General features: G+C 32.9%; 3 long non-coding RNA genes across 3 annotated transcripts; all 3 read left to right on the top strand.

Moving 5' to 3' along the window:
* The first annotated feature begins 8983 nt into the window (after positions 1–8983).
* LOC114371599 lies at positions 8984–9453 on the top strand. The gene is made up of 3 exons (XR_003658061.1): positions 8984–9134; positions 9207–9311; positions 9410–9453. It is a non-coding gene; the product is annotated as an uncharacterized LOC114371599 (long non-coding RNA).
* Positions 9454–9455: 2 nt separating this feature from the next.
* On the top strand, positions 9456–9807 carry LOC114371592. Its single transcript, XR_003658060.1, has 3 exons — positions 9456–9482; positions 9574–9669; positions 9747–9807. It is a non-coding gene; the product is annotated as an uncharacterized LOC114371592 (long non-coding RNA).
* Positions 9808–10217: 410 nt separating this feature from the next.
* On the top strand, positions 10218–11856 carry LOC114371587. The gene is made up of 4 exons (XR_003658059.1): positions 10218–10255; positions 10373–10462; positions 10663–10747; positions 11113–11856. It is a non-coding gene; the product is annotated as an uncharacterized LOC114371587 (long non-coding RNA).
* Positions 11857–18287: the final 6431 nt, after the last annotated feature.

Here is an 18287-nt window from a genome sequence, read left to right as displayed (position 1 = left end):
TTTGTTTTCGTTTCAGATGGCTTCCCACAAACGCCGAGCCATGCCCTCACCTGGGGAAGCATCAGGCTGGGACTCTTCCCGCTTCACTTCAAAGATCGCATGGCACAGATACCAGGACAACATTCAGCTTCAGAACATTCTTCCGGAGAGGAATGTAGAGCTCGCACCTGGGATGTTTAACGAGTTCCTCCAGGAGCTCCAGAGGCGCAGATGGGACCAGGTGTTGACCTAATTACCAGAGAAGAGGATTGATGTTGCTCTGGTGAAGGAGTTTTACTCCAACCTATATGATCCAGAGGATCACAGTCCGAAGTTTTGCAGGGTTCGAGGACAGGTGGTCAGATTTGATGCTGAGGCGATTAATGACTTCCTCGACACCCCGGTCATCCTGGCAGAGGGAAAGGAGTACCCAGCCTACTCTCAGTACCTCCGCACTCCTCCAGATCGTGACGCCATTCTTTCCACCTTATGTACTTCCGGGGGACGCTTTGTTCTGAATGTTGATGGAGTGTCCTTTCTTACTTTAATCTTGCTCCTACTTCTCATACTTCTGATATTAATGTTGACAGGGCCCGACTCATATATGGCTTGGTGATGAAGATGGACCTGGACCTGGACAGCCTCATTTCTCTACATATCAGCCAGATCGCCCAGTCCAGCACTTCCAGGCTCGGGTTTCCAGCGTTGATCACGACACTATGTGACATTCAGGGGTTGTTTCTGACACCCTGATTTTTGAGTCACTCAGTCATGTGATTAACCTTGCGTACATTAAGAAGAACTTCTGGAATCCTGCCGATCCATCTATCACATTTCCAGGGACCTGCCGCACACACACCAGAGCTTCAGCGCCAGCATCAGAGGAGCCTCGTCCTTCTCAACCTTTTGAGGCGGTTGTTCCTCCGCCAGCATCTACATCAAAATCTGTTGATCTCCATGGTCAAATGCTGAGGTCCATTCATATGGGACAGTAGCTCATTATGGAGAACATGCGCAGGCTATCCCTACACCTGCAGATGGACCCATCGCTCACCACTCCCGAGGCTTATCGTTAGTTGGTCGCCTGGCCAGGAGACCAGCCCTCCACTGACAGGGGGGAAGAGCCTTCTGGAGCCGCTACTGAGGATCCTGCAGTTGATGAGACCTCATTGCTGACTTGGCTGGAGCTGATTGGGGCCCATGGGCAGACTTGGGCGGAGGCAGCACATGATCTTATTTTATGTTTTTATGTTTTTATGTTTTATGTCTTTATGTTTTCTTTTATGTTTTTAATGTAGTCTGTTTGGGAATTTAAAAAAGTAGTAGTAATAATATTAGTAATCAGTATGTGTTTTCTGAGTAATAATTGCATGATAACTTGAGCAGTCATAATTCTTTAGCTTGTTTTGAAAGGTCCAACACTTGAGATGCTACTTTTCATTGGAGAAACACTGGTTCTGGAAGCACAAGTCAGGTCAAGAAATGGAACATGAATAACACAGAGTGGAAAAGGTTAGCTTGATGGAACAAGGTCATAACTAGTACGTCGAATACTTACTTAGTCCCGGTGAGAGTGTGAACTTAATTGTGAGAGAAAACACCTGTTCTTAAGTTCCTAATTTTGCATCATTCTTAGACTGTTAGATTAGTTACTTGAGGTGGATATGATCAAGGCCATGTTTGCTTTATTTACCTACTTAGCCAAAAAGCCAACCCAACATTATTTTGTCCCTTGCACCCATGTTGAGCCAATAGATTATTTTGAATTGACCCTTTGAGCCAAAAAAAAAAATGATAGTCCTGACCCTTTTGGATTTTAAGAAAGCAAAAAGGGGTTATAAAGGTCTTAATTTGGGGGATTTTGGGGATAAGCGGCCAAGACAATGGTACAGCACACAATAAAACACCTTTTACAAACTGTAGGCCTAATTCCATAAAAAAAGGAGGAAGATTAAATAAAGGACAGAAAGAAAAGAACAAGAGAGGTGTCAATAGAAAAGTGTCGTGGAGAAATAAAAGGGCTAAGTAAAAGGCCTAGGCAGAATTAAAAAAATTTTTGCTCTCTTATAATCCTAAGTTTGAATTTCCAAGAAAAACCATGATTTTTTTGTAGTCAGGCCCCGATACAAGCCAATAAAGTCCTTAGTGATCCACCAAAGGTAACTGAAGATAACTTTAACTGAGATGAAATGCAAAACTCTGGAGTCTTACTTGTAGGTTGTTATTAAATTGCAAACACTAAACCAGACACTTGTGAGCAGAGGGAAACACCAGCCTTGTGAGGAAAGTAAGGCAAGCCAAACTCAATTGAATTCCATATGACTAACCGATTCAACTCTTGTGTTTTTATGCTTTCATTTTGAGGTGTTGACAGATGTGGAAGGGACCAGTCAAAGAATAAAGGAATTGAAGCCATTGATAGTGTTGGAACATTTAGAACTTGCTTAAGAATTTATTTGCTTTTATTTTTGGTTTGCTTGGAGACAAGCAAAGTTTTATTTGGGGGATTTTGATAACTGTTAAATAATTATGAATTAATAGTAGAGAATTAGTAAAATTTTGGCCTAAAATTAATTATTTAGCAGTTATTTGTGATTAAAAGTTAGAAAATTAATTAAGTTTGAATTTTTTGCCACAAATATCAAAACTAAAGGTACAACAAGCAAAACTAAAGGTACAACAAACTAGAAAATTAATTAAGTTTGAAAATTTAGCAGGATTTGTTACGCGTGCTAAGCGCGAGGCACACGCCAAGCGCGCGATCCAACAGAAACACACGTTAAGCCTGCAGTACGCGCTGAGAGCACGATCTGAACGCGCTAAGCGCGCGGTGTTGCGCTAAGCGCGCCTATGAAGGCCCAAAGTCCATTTCTGCACCTATAAATAGAGATCCAAGCCAAGGGAGAACGTACACCTCGCCTCAGAGCACTTCTCTCAGCATTCCAAGCCTGAGCTCTCCCCTTTTCCTCTATCTTCTTTGCTTTTATTATCCATTCTTTCTTTCACCCCCAGTTGTAAAGCCCTCAATGGCCATGAGCAGCTAATCCCCTAGCTAGGGCCTGGCAAGCCTAAAAAGCCAACGATGTATGGTGTACTTCAAGAGTTATCAATGCAAATAGGATTCATTCCAGGTTTTATGTTCTAATTCTTTTCTTTTTATCTTGCAATTATGTCTTAAATTTATTTTGGGTTTTATTCATTCGGGAGAGGGTATTTCCTAATAAGGGTTTAAGAAGTAATGCATACATCAGTTTAGAGGTTATACGCTTGGGAAAGGGTAACGCCTAATAGAACAAATTAAGAAAAGGATCGTTGGGCTAGCATTGCTAGGCATAGAATGATGGCCCAATGCCTATGCATTTAGCAACATCTAGAATTTAACCTTAATGCATTTTAATTATTGAATATTCACAAAGACATTTGGGAGATAGGTAGTTAAAATAGGTTTGTCATCGTGAGGCATCAGGGACAAATAAAATTAATAGATGTGGTTAGAACTAATTCAACTGTATTGGTAATGAACATCATAAATACATTTTCATCAATTGTCTTCCTAAATTATTTGATCTAGTAGTAACAATTTATTCTTGGGCCTATTCCTCTTTTTACTATTTACTTTTTACTTACAAATTGAAGACTATTCAATAAAGTGCAATAAAATCCCCGTGGAAACGATACTCGGACTTCCGAGAATTACTACTTAGAGTAATTTGGTGCACTTGCCAAACACCTTAGCACTATATCATTAATTTTTTTAAAAATTTGATTGAATACAAATGTAATTTCATTCAAAAAAAAGAAATGTAGCAACGTTCAGATATTTTTCTTCAAATTTTGGCTCAATGAATAACACACCCAGATAGAAAATAAAAATAATATTTTTCTTGGATTTATAGAGCAAGAATAAAAGATTATAAAAACAATAAATAACAAATACATAAAATCAATAATCTGCATCTACATAATTGAATAAACTGCAAAACACAAAACTGAAAACCCACATAAAAATAATCTATTGACGGTAAAAAAAATCATGATAATCCATTTCGATTAATTGAAGTTGTTTGCAAATAGACATGACAAAAAGAAACAAAACAACAATAAATGCTCAACGAAATACAGTGTAAATATTTTACGTTTGTCTCCTATTCTTTTATTTTTTCTCTATCTTTTTCTTTTTTGGTCTCTTGATTGATGACTATTTAAAAATAAAAAAAAACAAAAAGATAATAATATATTTAAAATGCATTAAAGACTTTTCTTTTTTGTGCCAAGACATTTTAAATTTGCATTTGTCCCAATCGATGGTCTTAATGTTATTATGTAGTTTATAGTAGCAGGGAGTTTTGTAATGAATTGACAGCAAGAATTAAAGGACTGTAATTAAGATTGAGAAAAATAATTTAAAATGAAAAAAAAAATTAATAAACGTAAGATTGAGAGAGAAAAAGATAAAAAGAATAAATGAATATAAATTAAGTTTTAATAATAAAATTATCCCAAAATCTGTTAAATTCCTTTGGATTTGATGCTTAATCAAATGTTTCAAGAACCTTTTGGAAGTTATGATGAAAATATGTTAAATCTAAAATACACATAAAAGATCAGGAAGAAAAAAATTTAGAAGAAAATATGAGTAAAATATCGTGTCTAAAGAAACCACATATCTATAAGTTAAACAAAGAACCTGAAAAACATGTAAAATAAATAAATTAAAAAATAACTTGCAGAGTTGTTTTAAAATAAAAATAAATAAATGATAAAGATAAGACAACTTAAAGTTGATTGGATCGTAAACCTGGAAATGCATGACAATATGATATGGTGTTTGTGTTATGGGTCCTGCAATGCTGAAAAGAAACCAAAAAAATTCATATTTCGAATATCACCGAGAATTAAAAATGCAAAAGGATCAATTTAATGGGTTGATAGTGAAGTTCTCTTTTCTAGTATACCAATTGTGGCTTTCCTACTTATGTGAATGTGCTTGCGAGTTTGAGTGCTTCGTGCCCCTTTTCCAAATACAATGAATGGAAGTTGGATAGTTTTATAGGAAGGAAAATCAGCACAAAAAATATAACACACCTCTCTAAATAGCTAGCAAACACACAAACTCCGTAAACATTACATATTGCATTTGGGTTGAGTAAGCAAGAGGCGAATCCTCCCAAATGACAAATCAATCATATGGAATAGTATTTATGCAAGTGTTAAATGAGATTTTTTTAGAAGGTTACGTTGCACCTTCACTACTAAAAATATCCTATTTTACGACGCACATTCTACGTCGGTCATTCAGTAGCCGACGTAGTAGTCAACGCGGTGGCATTTACGTAATTATATACGATTTTTAAACGGTACATTTCGTAAACGACGACGTTTGAATTTAACCCCGGCTTTGTACGTTTGGTTCAACTTATCGAAGACGGTGCTTTTGAAGACACCGTCGTAGAAATAAAAGTATACAAAGACGGTGTTGCTTATACACCGTCGTAAATTTCGTACTATATATACTCGTGTTTCCATATTGATTCAACACTTCATCTCCTGTCTTCGAAAATTCTACGACGAAAACCTAAAACCTAGCGCACTCATCCCACTCGATCTCTTTTGTGCCCACCCTCACATCGCCGTTCCCTGACCTCCGTCGTGCCCACCCTAGCTACCTGTTGTTCCCACCACCGCCATAGCCGAAGTCGTGCTCTTTGGAGTGGTGTCGCGACCTTGCTACTGTCAAGGTAAGGATGTCGAAGTACTCAGAGTTCTTGTTTGCTGATATATATGTGTTATAGTATTAGGGGTTTACTTAAGTAAGACTTTTAAAATGTGATTATTAATGTGTTGAGTTGCCGTAACAATGTCATCGTTGAATATGCCAAAAGGATTATCTAGTCTTGATATATATAGTCTCAGATTAATGGTTTCAGCCATGATACATATTGAGTTTTATCTAGTCTTTATTGTGAATTGAAAAACTCAACTACGTATCACGTAGAGATTGACTAAAACTATAGATACATAGATCATATCATAATTTCTACCAGACAATAGTATAATTTTCAAAATGAAGAGCTTCCGGTGAACATGAATGTAGCCACTATGAACAGTAGAAGTTGAAAACAATTTCAGTTCTTTTTGGTTGAAATTCATGTGTGTCCTATTATTTTGGAAATGAAACTCACCAAATGAGATGGGAAATTTAGTAGTAAGTATGTGAATTTCACCCAATAGAAGATAGTGTGTTAGAAAGAGTGTTACTAAGTATATCAGTAACATTTGTTTAAAAACCAATCTTAATCCACAGATTGAGAGGTATACATGAGACTATACTCCAGATAAACATTCCATAACCAAAATAACCGAAAGATATAGCATTTTAGTGGTTCAGCCATTTTAGCAAACATGTATCAAGCAGGAACAAGAAAAAAAGGAAACAACACAGAAAACCAAAACTTTAAAAATCAACACCAATGTAACTCAGATCAAGATATTAATAATAAAAGAAACTCTTGGCTCATAAAACATACATTAGTCTTAAGAAATTCAATACTTTGTATTCTCTGAATTAGTCTATTAGTCTCTTCTCTTGGTGCCTCTTAGTCTACCTTTTTTGTCCTATGATGTGTCTCTGCAAAATGATAGTGTGTGATAGTAGAAGAATAACATGTGTTTTGCTTATTTTTATTGTGTCCTTCTTTTGTTGGTAAAGTATGTTTTTCCTCCCTTGTTTTATTTTTATTTCCATTTTAATTCTCTAAATAATACTTTTTGCTATTTTTAGCCCATTATCAAATGTTTCACATTGTTTTTAGTCTATAACGTTAATGGTATATCTTTGTATTTTTTAAACATATTTTTTTAGTACTTACAAAATAGTATATGAAATGAATACTAGTGATAAGGTTTAGAATGCGTAATTGAGAGTGAGATCCTTATCTTCTAAGTTGACAATTAATTTCGTTACATTTTTTGAGAGGAAGTTATATCGATTGGAAGAGTTACTCAAGAAGTTTTTGAACGTATTGCTGCCACACGCATAAGGACTGAACCAGCTTTTGAATCTATTGCTGCCACAACCACAAGGTACTTTTTGTTTATTAAATATACTTTGTGCGTTTAGAAATGATTAAAAATATAAAATTTTGTTATGGGTTCTTATTGGTTGGTAACTTTGTGTATCTTAGTTTTTTTTGTTGATTGGTAAGTTGGTATTAAATGCATGCGTGTCAATTTTGATTGATGCTTTGCCAAGTGATTCAGCAATCTTACTGCCAATACAGTAAGATGTAGACTGAATGGTTACCATGGGTTCATTCAGCAATCTTACTGCCAATACAGTAAGTTGGTATTAAATGCATCCATGTCAATTTTGATTGATGCCCTTTCACCTCACCAAACTCAACACTTTTTCCTTTTGTGCTCTTCTCATTTATGTCTACTTTCTTCATCAAATCTTGTATGGTGATTTGGAGGTTTCTCAACTCCTGTGCATCACAATGAAGTCTTTCTAAAATCTTGCTTTGGTTCCCTATTTCTCCATTCTTTGTGAAAGGAAAAATCTAACTATTTCATATTTCTCCATTAGGGGTACAAATAATTTGAAATGTAGAAGAAACTAAAGACCTTCTCTTTTAGTAGTGATTAAGTCAAATTGAATACATATATTATAAGTGGAAAAATTCTTGCTTAAAGTATTTAACCCACTTCCATATACTTAATACTTGAATTTTAAGACTATTAGTTACTCCATACACTTGATTGATAAAAATGTCTGTAAATAAACCTCTAAAATGAATAGAAGTTCTTTGAAGTATCAAGCACACCAAAATATACTATACCTCTTCCTTTCTTTTTTGTTAGTTTTTCCCTCACTCTTTGGCAGACTCCACATGCTCCTAGAGAGAGGCCCAAGCCAAATACCCACCCACGTTATTGTGTCTGCATACAAGTGCTATGAAATGACCACAGCATATCTGGCTCATCTCTGACCCACGCATTCACACACCTCACTTCCCTCCTTTTTCTTTATGTTCTTGGCAAAAAGTTTGTCTCTTTTTTCTCCGCTTCCCTAACACCTTAGACCCTTCACCTTTATAATGAACATTATTCAGACATGACAAAGGCTCGACAATACAACACATCCTTTTACATCTATTTATGCCACTTGACCCGATGGGTATATAGGTGAGTTTGACATTAATTATGAGAACTGGATTTCTTTTCTATCTTTCCTTCTCATGTATTATGTTTGCCAAATGAAAATTTTCCTCTGCAAGGGTTTTACTTTGTTATTTTTTCAATGTGCTGCGTAAGGTTGCATATTTATGTTCTCATTAATTAGAAGCAAAGAACAATTGCAACCTATAAAAAACTGCATTTTTATTCATTTACTCCACCCTCCCCCATCATTTCCACTATCATTTCCCTTTTTTTTTCATACCAAGAATTTAATGTGAACAATATAAATACATGTACATTTTTCTTTTACTGGAACTGGTTTCACACAGCCCTTGATAAGTCCAGAACTGGTTTCTTATGTATTTTAACAACTCTTATCTGTGTCATGCACTCAGATTTTGACACCCCAAATTCCACCCTTTTTTTCTTACGTAATGTAATTAAAAAAATAATCATACATTTTTTTATGATTAAAAATAATTGTAGGTGAATCATTTTTCATTTTAAATACATCATCAATATTTTTTTGCTATCACATTATAAATTTTATTATATTTATATTTTTTATTTCTTTTTTATTTTCTCTCTAAGTGTAGGATAATATATGGAGTATTTATGAAACATTTTCTTAAAAAAAAAAGTTTTCACTGTGAGTTTTTTATTCTTCCGACCCAATAATAGCAGGAGACAAAAGTCTGAACATATCTGTCATACAATTATGGTTAATGTAAGTGAATTCCTTCATATAACTCATTCCTCATTCATTCAATATCATGATCCACTACAATACTTTCAAATCATGTGAATAGGTATATTCATGAGTGGAGTCAGATATTCAGTCAAGGTTTCATGTATGCATTCCTTGAGCCACAGTCGTTGGTTTGTTCAAAGGATAGACGCAGCGAATGCGAACAATATCTTGAAAGATGGCTTAAGGAATCTGACCGAGAGGTGTACATTGGACCTTACTTCCATCAGTAAGTGCTATTTAACAAACATACTTCAAATGATGTTTGGGTGTATACGTATCTAATGTGAATGACATGCAGGGAACATTGGCAACTCATAATTTTGTGTCCTAGGCAACATGTTGTTGTTTGGTTCTGTTCTTTGCGTAGGAAACCTGATATGCATATCAAAGCTACAATTAATAGGTTATCTCATACCATATAACTTTTTGCAAGCCTTCTTTAATGGTCATTATTGATTGACATTTTGTTGTATATGCGTTGATGTGGTTTTTTAAAAGCAGTGTAATGACAAAATTGAAGAAGACCTTGTCTCCTGAAACTAAGGTAGTTGCACCAAAGTGGATTGAAGTAAAGGTAAGTCAGCTATGTACCATGTGTTAGTGTTGTCTAGTTAAGTCATGAACTTATGTAATGTATACGATGTTCAAATGTTTTCCATATGTAGAGTCACGTTCAAACCGGCTGTTATGAATGTGGATATTACATAATGCATTGGATCTGGAACATCATAGCCAGCGACATAAAGAGTGATTGGTCCATGGTATACATAAACTTCAGTACAATTGGAACTGAATTTTTATATTTGCAGTACTAACTTACAATTATGAATACTTGCAGTGGTTTGCTAATGACACACCGTTGGACATCGGCATCATCACCACAATTCAAAAGAAATGGGCAACATTTTTTTTAAAGACAGCAATAAGTCAAAACGGCTAATGATGGCGTTGGAGTATTTTTTTTCCCTGTATTTGAGACAATTGTTATGTTATTTGACACAGTGGCCATTTTATTTTCGGTCATGCTACTAATATTCTATTCTTAGTATTACCTACTCAATTTCATATAATTGTAGTAATATATTGTCTTTACCCCCTTCTACTGCATTGCATCTGCATTTGATTACCACAGCAACAATTTAGTGCAGCTATAGTACCACCAAGCTTGCCACTGCAGCAGTTAAGTGAACAAATGAAGTGTCCACAGTCATTGGATGGTTGCTTGGTAGAGGTACATGCTAATAACTAATAAGATTTCCTGTGCAGGGTATCATTGTTTTTGCATGACTGATGGCTACCTTGGGGCTAGAGATTTTGGTTGAATCTGCCTCAAGTGTTATTTTGAAGGTAATTGAGATAATCTTTTGTTGTTGTTTGTTTATTATATACCTAAATTTGGGTTGAAGACTAGTTATTCAACATGTGGATTATCTACCATAATAAGTGATTTTATCATTTGAGCAGATGATATTATCATTTGACCTTGCTTTTGCTTTGATTCCGCTCCTAAAGTTCAGTAGCAGCAAAGTGACTAGCAGCACAAGCATTGAAGAGGTGTGTTTCCTCCTTGTTTGTGGATTCATGAACTATAAGTTAATACATGAAACTGAAAAATGTTCTAGTTATAAAATTTGATTAGCTAGGCTTACATGAATTGTTGAATTGATCAGCTAGGCATACATTATATCAACTGTTAGTGTCATTTTTTCAGTCTAATAATATTTTGGTTGATATTATCATTATTATGATTAAAGAGATTGCAGGGATTCCAAGGGAAGGGGACCAGGGGATGAAAAATATGATTAAAGAGAGTTCTTGAGGAGTTTGTCACATGCTCAGGTAATTAGTGCTAAAGCAGTTGGGTGAAATTCTCATATTTTGAATGCTGCATGCAATTAATATCGTCATTTGATGAAATGCAGAATCTTCCTGACTGGTTTAGTGCATGTTTCATTGATTGCATAAGATGTAAAATATTATTAATCAAGAGGAGTCTTGCTTAATTGACTTCAGTGTTGAGCGTGCTGCATTTGTCTTATGTACTAGTTCATTCATTTATTTAATTTTAGTTGACAACTTCTGGAATGGTGATATCAAAATATAACCTATGAAAGAGGATAATCTTGTCAGCTAATTGTTGAGTGGTTTATTTTTTTGTTTTGTCTTTTATGTTGCATTTGATGACTTTGTTTCTTTTCTTGTAGGGAAGTGGAAGATTTTGCACGAAGGTTAAATTCTGCTTGGCCTGAAAGGATGCAAATTTGATCTTTGGCCCAACACAGAAGACTAGTAACAATTTCTATGAATAGCAATGGTTCAACGCAGTTGTATATAGGTATGTTCTATCTATCTTCTCAATATTCGCGGTGAACCCTACTTGCTGCCTTGTTTTCTATCAGAAGCATCATTAAATTTTGTTGACATGCACATGACTGGAATCAACTAGTTATAAGTTACTTCATCACTCTCATGCATTTCATTCATCACATACAACACTCTCTCCAAAGTTCAAATTAAGACTGAGGGGTGAGAAAGAGACAATTAATATGGGTGCCGGTCTACTTGCAATTGGTTCTTGTGCAATTGGTCTATGCAGTGATGAACATTACTTAAATGCTTGCAATAGAATCTGGAATGAGCCCTCTTGTCCTTGTTGCTTATCGACAACTCTTTGCTACTGTGTCCATTGCTCCCTTTGCTTATTGGCTCGAGTGGTAATTATATATATATATACCCTATCTGGTTTTGTTTTATTTTCATATATATAAACAATGCATGCATGAAAGGCTTTGATGAACTTTGAACCACCTATAACATTCTCACTGTGAGTGTCACCGTCGATATCCCTTTTCTTTTGGTTGATGCATGATTGTGTTATTTATCCTTTAAATGTATTTATATATGTTTGCTGTATATAAATGTAGCTTTGTTTTTGAAATTTGAATGGTATAACCCAAATTTTGTGAGCAGACAAAATACTTCAACGACGGTCCTTATGAAAACCCGTCTTTATAGCCTTATTTACCAACAACGACGGGTGCTCCAGCCACCGTCGTTGAAACCTCAAACAACAATGACGGTGTACACACCACCGACGTTGACATACTACCAAACAACGTCGGTGGTGAGCCCGCCACCGATGTTGACAGGAAACAAAACAAATACGGGTGTTCTTGGTACCCGACGTTGATATGGACAACAACAACGACGAGTCTTGCGAACCCGACGTTGAAATGGACCAAAACAACGACGGGTTGTCTAATATGTGCGTCGTTGAATCCTTTTTTATAACGTCTATTCTTTTATAGCCACTGACGTTGTATTCTTGCATTACAAAGACGGGTCCTAGGATGACCGATGTTGTTGTTGTCGACATACAACGACATCTGGAACAAAGACGGTGTGGGGCCCGTCGTAGATACCGGTTTTCAACCGATGTAGAAGCTTCTTTTTGTAGTTGTGCTTGAATAGAAAATTTTGATTAGAGAATTGTATTTTAAATAAAAAAATAAGAATAATTTCAGATTCAATCACACTCCAGGACCTTCAATTCTCTAAATCAATTTGAATTTTTTAATACGGGAAATAGTGTGCAATTATTGAAATTAGGAAATAATTAATTAAATACATCCCACAAATCAAGCGTAGTTGTTAGATCTAAACAAAATTTTGAAATAATTCAAAAAACATTAAATATAGTGAAACAGGAGAACCTTTTTTTTGTTTAATAGTAAAAAACCATAAGACATATAATTAATTGACAAAGATATTATTTAATTAATTCAAATGCTTAATTAATATCAATCGGCACAAACATTCTTTAATTGATTCAATTTAAGTGGTAAAAAATATTTTCATAAAAATTTGGTTCAATTTAATTAACATTAATTGGAGAATTTCTGAATTTTTTGTCAAGAAAACTTTAATTATGAAAAATCATAGAACATAATTTGATTCGGAACCATAACGATATTGCCACAATCTTATATATTTAAAAATTAATTTGAAAAAATCAAATAAATTAAATTCTGACAAATTATTATTATTACTAGATCACGTTCAATTATAAAATAAATAATAAATATTTGTATGATTTTTAAATTAATTTTCTGATAGAAAAATAAATTATAGAATATAAAATAACAATCTTTCGGTTTTTAAACTAATTTTTGATAATAAAAAAATAAAACTAAGGTCTACAATTTTTAATTGTAAAATAATTTTTTATTTCCGTAAATTTTTGGATTTTTACAATTAAACAGTGAAATCTTATTTAATTTTTATAAAATATAGAATTAATATCTGTTTAATTATAAACTAAAAAAGCGAAATACAAAAATATAAAATATTCAATATCAGGTTTATTTATTTAATTATAAATCCTTCTTGTTAATATGAATCATATATAAAGAGTATAAAAAATATTAAATGCAATTTCAAGATATCAAATACAATTAACAATTTGCAAATCGTAGTAAATAAATAATTGTTTTAGTAAAAGTGATTTTAGTTTTGATGCTTATAATCAGAATGTGATTTAATATTAATTTGTAATTAGGAAATAATTATTTTAGTTAACTTTAATTAATTATATAGAAAAAAGGTCTACCATTATTAAATTTAAAGTAATTTCCAATTTTTATTAATTTATTTTTACAATTTAGCGTTAAAATTTTATATAATTTTTTTAATATAAAATTATTATCTATTTAATTATAAATTAGAAATGTAAAATAAAAAATAGAAACTTTTTATATCATGTTTATTTTTTAATTTATTATTTATTTAAATTTATATATCACGATTTAAATAAAAATATAAGACTTTTAAATAAAATACAATTTTTAAAATATAATATTATAATTATAATAGTTATTCTAATACAAAAATACTATTACAATTACACTTTTATCCTTAAAAAGAGCATAAAAGTTAAAATTTCTATTTTAACAGAAAAAACATAAGCCGAAAAACATTTCCTTTTTAAGATGAAAAATTATATAAAATTACCTTTTTATCCTTAAAAAGAGAAAAAAAATTCAAATTATATATTTACCTTCACTTCTAATTATATATATATATATATATATATATATATATATATATATATATATTAAATTAGTATCTAATTGTTGATGCTGGCAATCTAATCTTCTAAATATCTTAAAATAAGGACATTCTTGATAAATATTTTGTAGACAAATTAATGCTTTTGCAAAGGTCATTTATATATCCCTATATACAGTAGTACGTATTTTCTGTATTGATTACTTTTCCTCTTTTCTAATGTGTTGTAGTGCCTTAATCGATCGTCCCAATAAGGTTTCCATTTTTTTCTCCTCTTCCCTATTGCAACCCAATAAGGTTTTCCATATTTTTTTCTCTTCCCTCTAGCAATTATTTATTTATTTGGATTTTATTTTACTTATTTTTAAAGCTTTATGTTTTTTTATTTAATTTAGTTGTTCTTATTCTTACTTCTTATTTTTATTATCTGTGTTGGAACAACAACAAATTTCCTTAAGTTTTCAATGAGTATCTGTTAATTACATTTGGTAATCACTTGTTCATTTAGAATTCTTTTTCATATTTTTTTTTTATTGAAAAATGCTATTTATTTTTTTGTAGAGTTAGTATGCTAACTGTGTTCGTGAATATATGGGTAAAAGGCTGGAAAAATTACATTGATATATGGGGACGGACAAAGGCTGACCTTAGGTAGGGGAGTTCAAAATCGAACCAACCCAAATGGAAAACTGTAAACTGCAGAGAAAAACAAAATCGAAATCAAACTAAACTGTGAGTTTTCGGATTAGTTTGGTTTTTTTTATAGAAACCGAACGGTTTGGTTCGGTTTTGGCTTCTAGCTGAAAATCCAAACCAAATCGCATATTTATATATTATATATTTTTTTAATTTTTATTTTAGTACGTGTGACATTACCCATTAGGTGTGGATTGCGTTTCACTTACACACTACTGATTACACAATTCACGATTCACTTACCATTACTCTAAACCCTAATAATCTTCTTCTTCTTTCTACGAGTACCAGCAGGCAGTGACGCACCTCAAAACCCTAACCTTCTTTTTCTTCTTCCTACCGAACATCGCGCCTCCACACAGTCCACTACACCAGCGTGCCTCTGATCTACACTAGCGCCTTCGTTCTACACCAATGATGCACCCTCTGCAATTTCATTCCTCAATCTCCACTAGCAGCGCACCTACACCACCAACTGTATCCCCTCTTCCATAGAGTGAGCTATAATGATTTGAAACTGTGTAGAGGATTAATTTGAAACTGTATTGAATGCTGGTTTTGATGTTTCATAGTGAGTTAATGAACTATTTGAATTTAAGAGTCTAGTGTGTTCATTGTATTGTAGATTAACCACAGACTATTTGGTGAGCATTCTGCTACAGGCTGTGGCACTTTTTGAAGGTAGCACACTGGTTAATCAACCATCAAACAATGGAGGTAGTAAATGACTAAATGCTTTTTATTTTGGTGTGTATAAATGTTTTTTTTAATTATATGCATCAAGTTAATGCTTTATTTTAATTTGTTGCTGGCATCAAACACTCAAAGTAACAATGAAGAAGTGCAAACTCCGAATGTTACATCTGGAAACTCAGAGAGGCAAGATGAATCAAACAATGATGGATGCTCCAATGTTGAAAAAGCTCAAAAGAAAAGGAAACATGGAGAAGTAGCACCACTGCCACCACCATCCACGAATCCCACACCCACTAATCCTATTGCTGGAGAGTCAGGTAAGAGCAAACCATGTAGAACTAGATCTTGGGCTTGGGATTATTTTTCAAAAGATGAAAGCTGCACAACTCAAAAAAGAGCTAAATGTAATTGGTGTAAAAAATCATATGCTGCTAATACACATAAAAATGGTGTTTGATGTGTATAAACTTTCTGTTGTTTGAATTGTTTGAATATGTTTTCTGTTGTTTGGGATCTATTGACTGTCTTATATTTTTATGTTTTATTTATGTTTTACTTGAATTATTATTGTAACAGATTTTTATGAATTATTTGACTGTTTTATGTTTTTATATTTTATTTTTTTAAAGAATATTTAGATCTATAATATATTAATTTTTATTATGATTATAAACAAGATTTTATAATTAAAAAAAATGAAAAAACCCCCAAATCACACTACATAGATTGGTTTGGTTTGGTTTGAATTTTATTTCTTAAAAAATTCAAACCGAACAAAATCACTTGTTAATTTATTATTTAGTTCGAATGTAATTGTGAGAAGACCAAACCTTAGTGCGAACACCTCTAATCTTAGGTTAGATGAGAAAAATGACTAAATTGCTTGGAGATGAACGGTATCAATTTTGTAGATCATATGTAATACATGAAGGGGATCTATACTAATTTTATTTAGGAGGTGGTGAAGAGCTATTTGTAGAAATTGTGAAAAATGTTTAAATAATTTGATTGCAATTTATCCTGCTTTTATTCTTAATCATTGTATCAAGTTGTACCCCTTTCGCATTATTATTGTAAACTGTAATGAAATAAATAAACATGTTCGTAATAATAATAAAAAATTAAATTTTAGAAAATTTTAAATTAATTTAAATATTTATAAATTTATTGCGTTTAATATTACTATTAACATAACAAATAATACTCTAATATATAGCTGATTCTTTAATTACATTTTTCATTATTTTATAAAATTTAATTAAATATTTCAAATTTATAAAATAAAATGTTTATTCTAAATTAAATGATGAAATTATGTTATAATTTATTTTTGTATTTCAATTTAAAAATAAAGATTAAATCATTTGCTCGTGAATTTAATCATTTTATTGTTTTCTCCCACATGAATAAATATATCTTATTTTTGTAATAATTTAAAACCTCGTAATATTTTCTATTTTAATATTTTAATTAAAATAATTTTAACATTTTACTTTATACGAAACGTCAAGATGTAGTAATTTTAAGATTGTATAGTTATAATTAGGGATGTTCGGTCGAAATCAATTCCACAATAATCCAAACCAAATCAATTAAATTGGTTTAGATTTTTTCTTTTTTAGTCCAATTTAAACCAAACTAATTAAAACAGTCGTCGAGCCTCCACCCAATCTATGTCGGCAGTGCAGCTTTGACGCCGTCGACCCAGTTGTTGTCGTTGAGCACCCCGTTGGAGCAACGGCATGTTATGGGACAATTTTGGAATATTTGTGCTTTCATTTTTTCTCTCTACATTTCTCCCCCTTTCCACTCTTTGGACTGTGCTGTGTGAGTGTCATTTTTTCCTCTTTTCATTTTCTCTCTGTTATTGCCTTTTTCTTTCTCCCTTTCTCTTATATTTTCTATTCATTTGTTTTTTTCTTATTTGCAAAGGAAATTGATGAAACCTTTGTTGTAGGAAGATAGACTACCAGTGTTAAAATCCTTCATTCACGACTCTTCATATTTGATACGGCATATGGTTGGTAATAGTTTAAATCATTGTTTTCATTTTCTTCTCTTGATTTTTTGTACCTCCCATCCCCTCCCAATAACAGCAAAAGAAAAAAAATTTGTAATATGGAATGAATTTTGTATATAAAGCTCATTTACTTTTGTCTAAAAAGAAAAACCAATTTGTAATATACAATGTTTGTTTCTTGTGTTTGTTTAATAACTGAAGGAACCTTCCTTTGAGAACTCAGTGTAACTCACTACTGTCACTCTATTTCAGAACATTGACAGAGTAAGAGTTGTTTCTTCAAGTTCTTTTTAAATTCTTTCTTTTTTGGTTTGCTTCTAAATTGTTTCTGTTTTTGTTAATATTTTATTACTAATTTTGCTTTTATGTTACTATTTTATGGATAATTTCTTATCTACCATGATACTGATAAATGTTAATTTGGTGCTCATATGGTTATTCTAGTACTAGAGGGCGAGCCCTGATGCAGCGGTAAAGTTGTGCCTTGGTGACTTGTTGGTCATGGGTTCGAATCCGGAAACAGCCTCTTTGCATATGCAAGGGTAAGGCTGCGTACAATATCCCTCCCCCATACCTTCGCATAGCGAAGAGCCTCTGGGCAATGGGGTACGAAGTAAAAATGGTTATTCTAGTACTAATTTTGGTATTCATTATTTTCAGTTGTTGATCAATGGCAAGTGAGGCAACTTCCAATAGGCCTTGTCAACCACCAAAAGTTCCAACACAACCACAAGAGACACAAGGAGTTCAAGGATCCCCAACACAAGAAGCTCAACAAACTCAAGCAACACAAGGAAAGGCTAGACAACAAACTCAACCATAACAAGGACAGGAAGCTCCATCAAAAGATCAAAAGTCCAAAAGAAAACCAAGTAGGACACCTTCTAGTGCTTGGAACTA

The sequence above is a fragment of the Glycine soja genome, chromosome 2 (genome assembly GCF_004193775.1).
Source record: "Glycine soja cultivar W05 chromosome 2, ASM419377v2, whole genome shotgun sequence".
NCBI lineage: Eukaryota > Viridiplantae > Streptophyta > Magnoliopsida > Fabales > Fabaceae > Glycine > Glycine soja.
The sequence above is the reverse complement of the archived record's forward strand: the minus strand, read 5'-3'. Positions and strand labels throughout refer to the sequence as shown.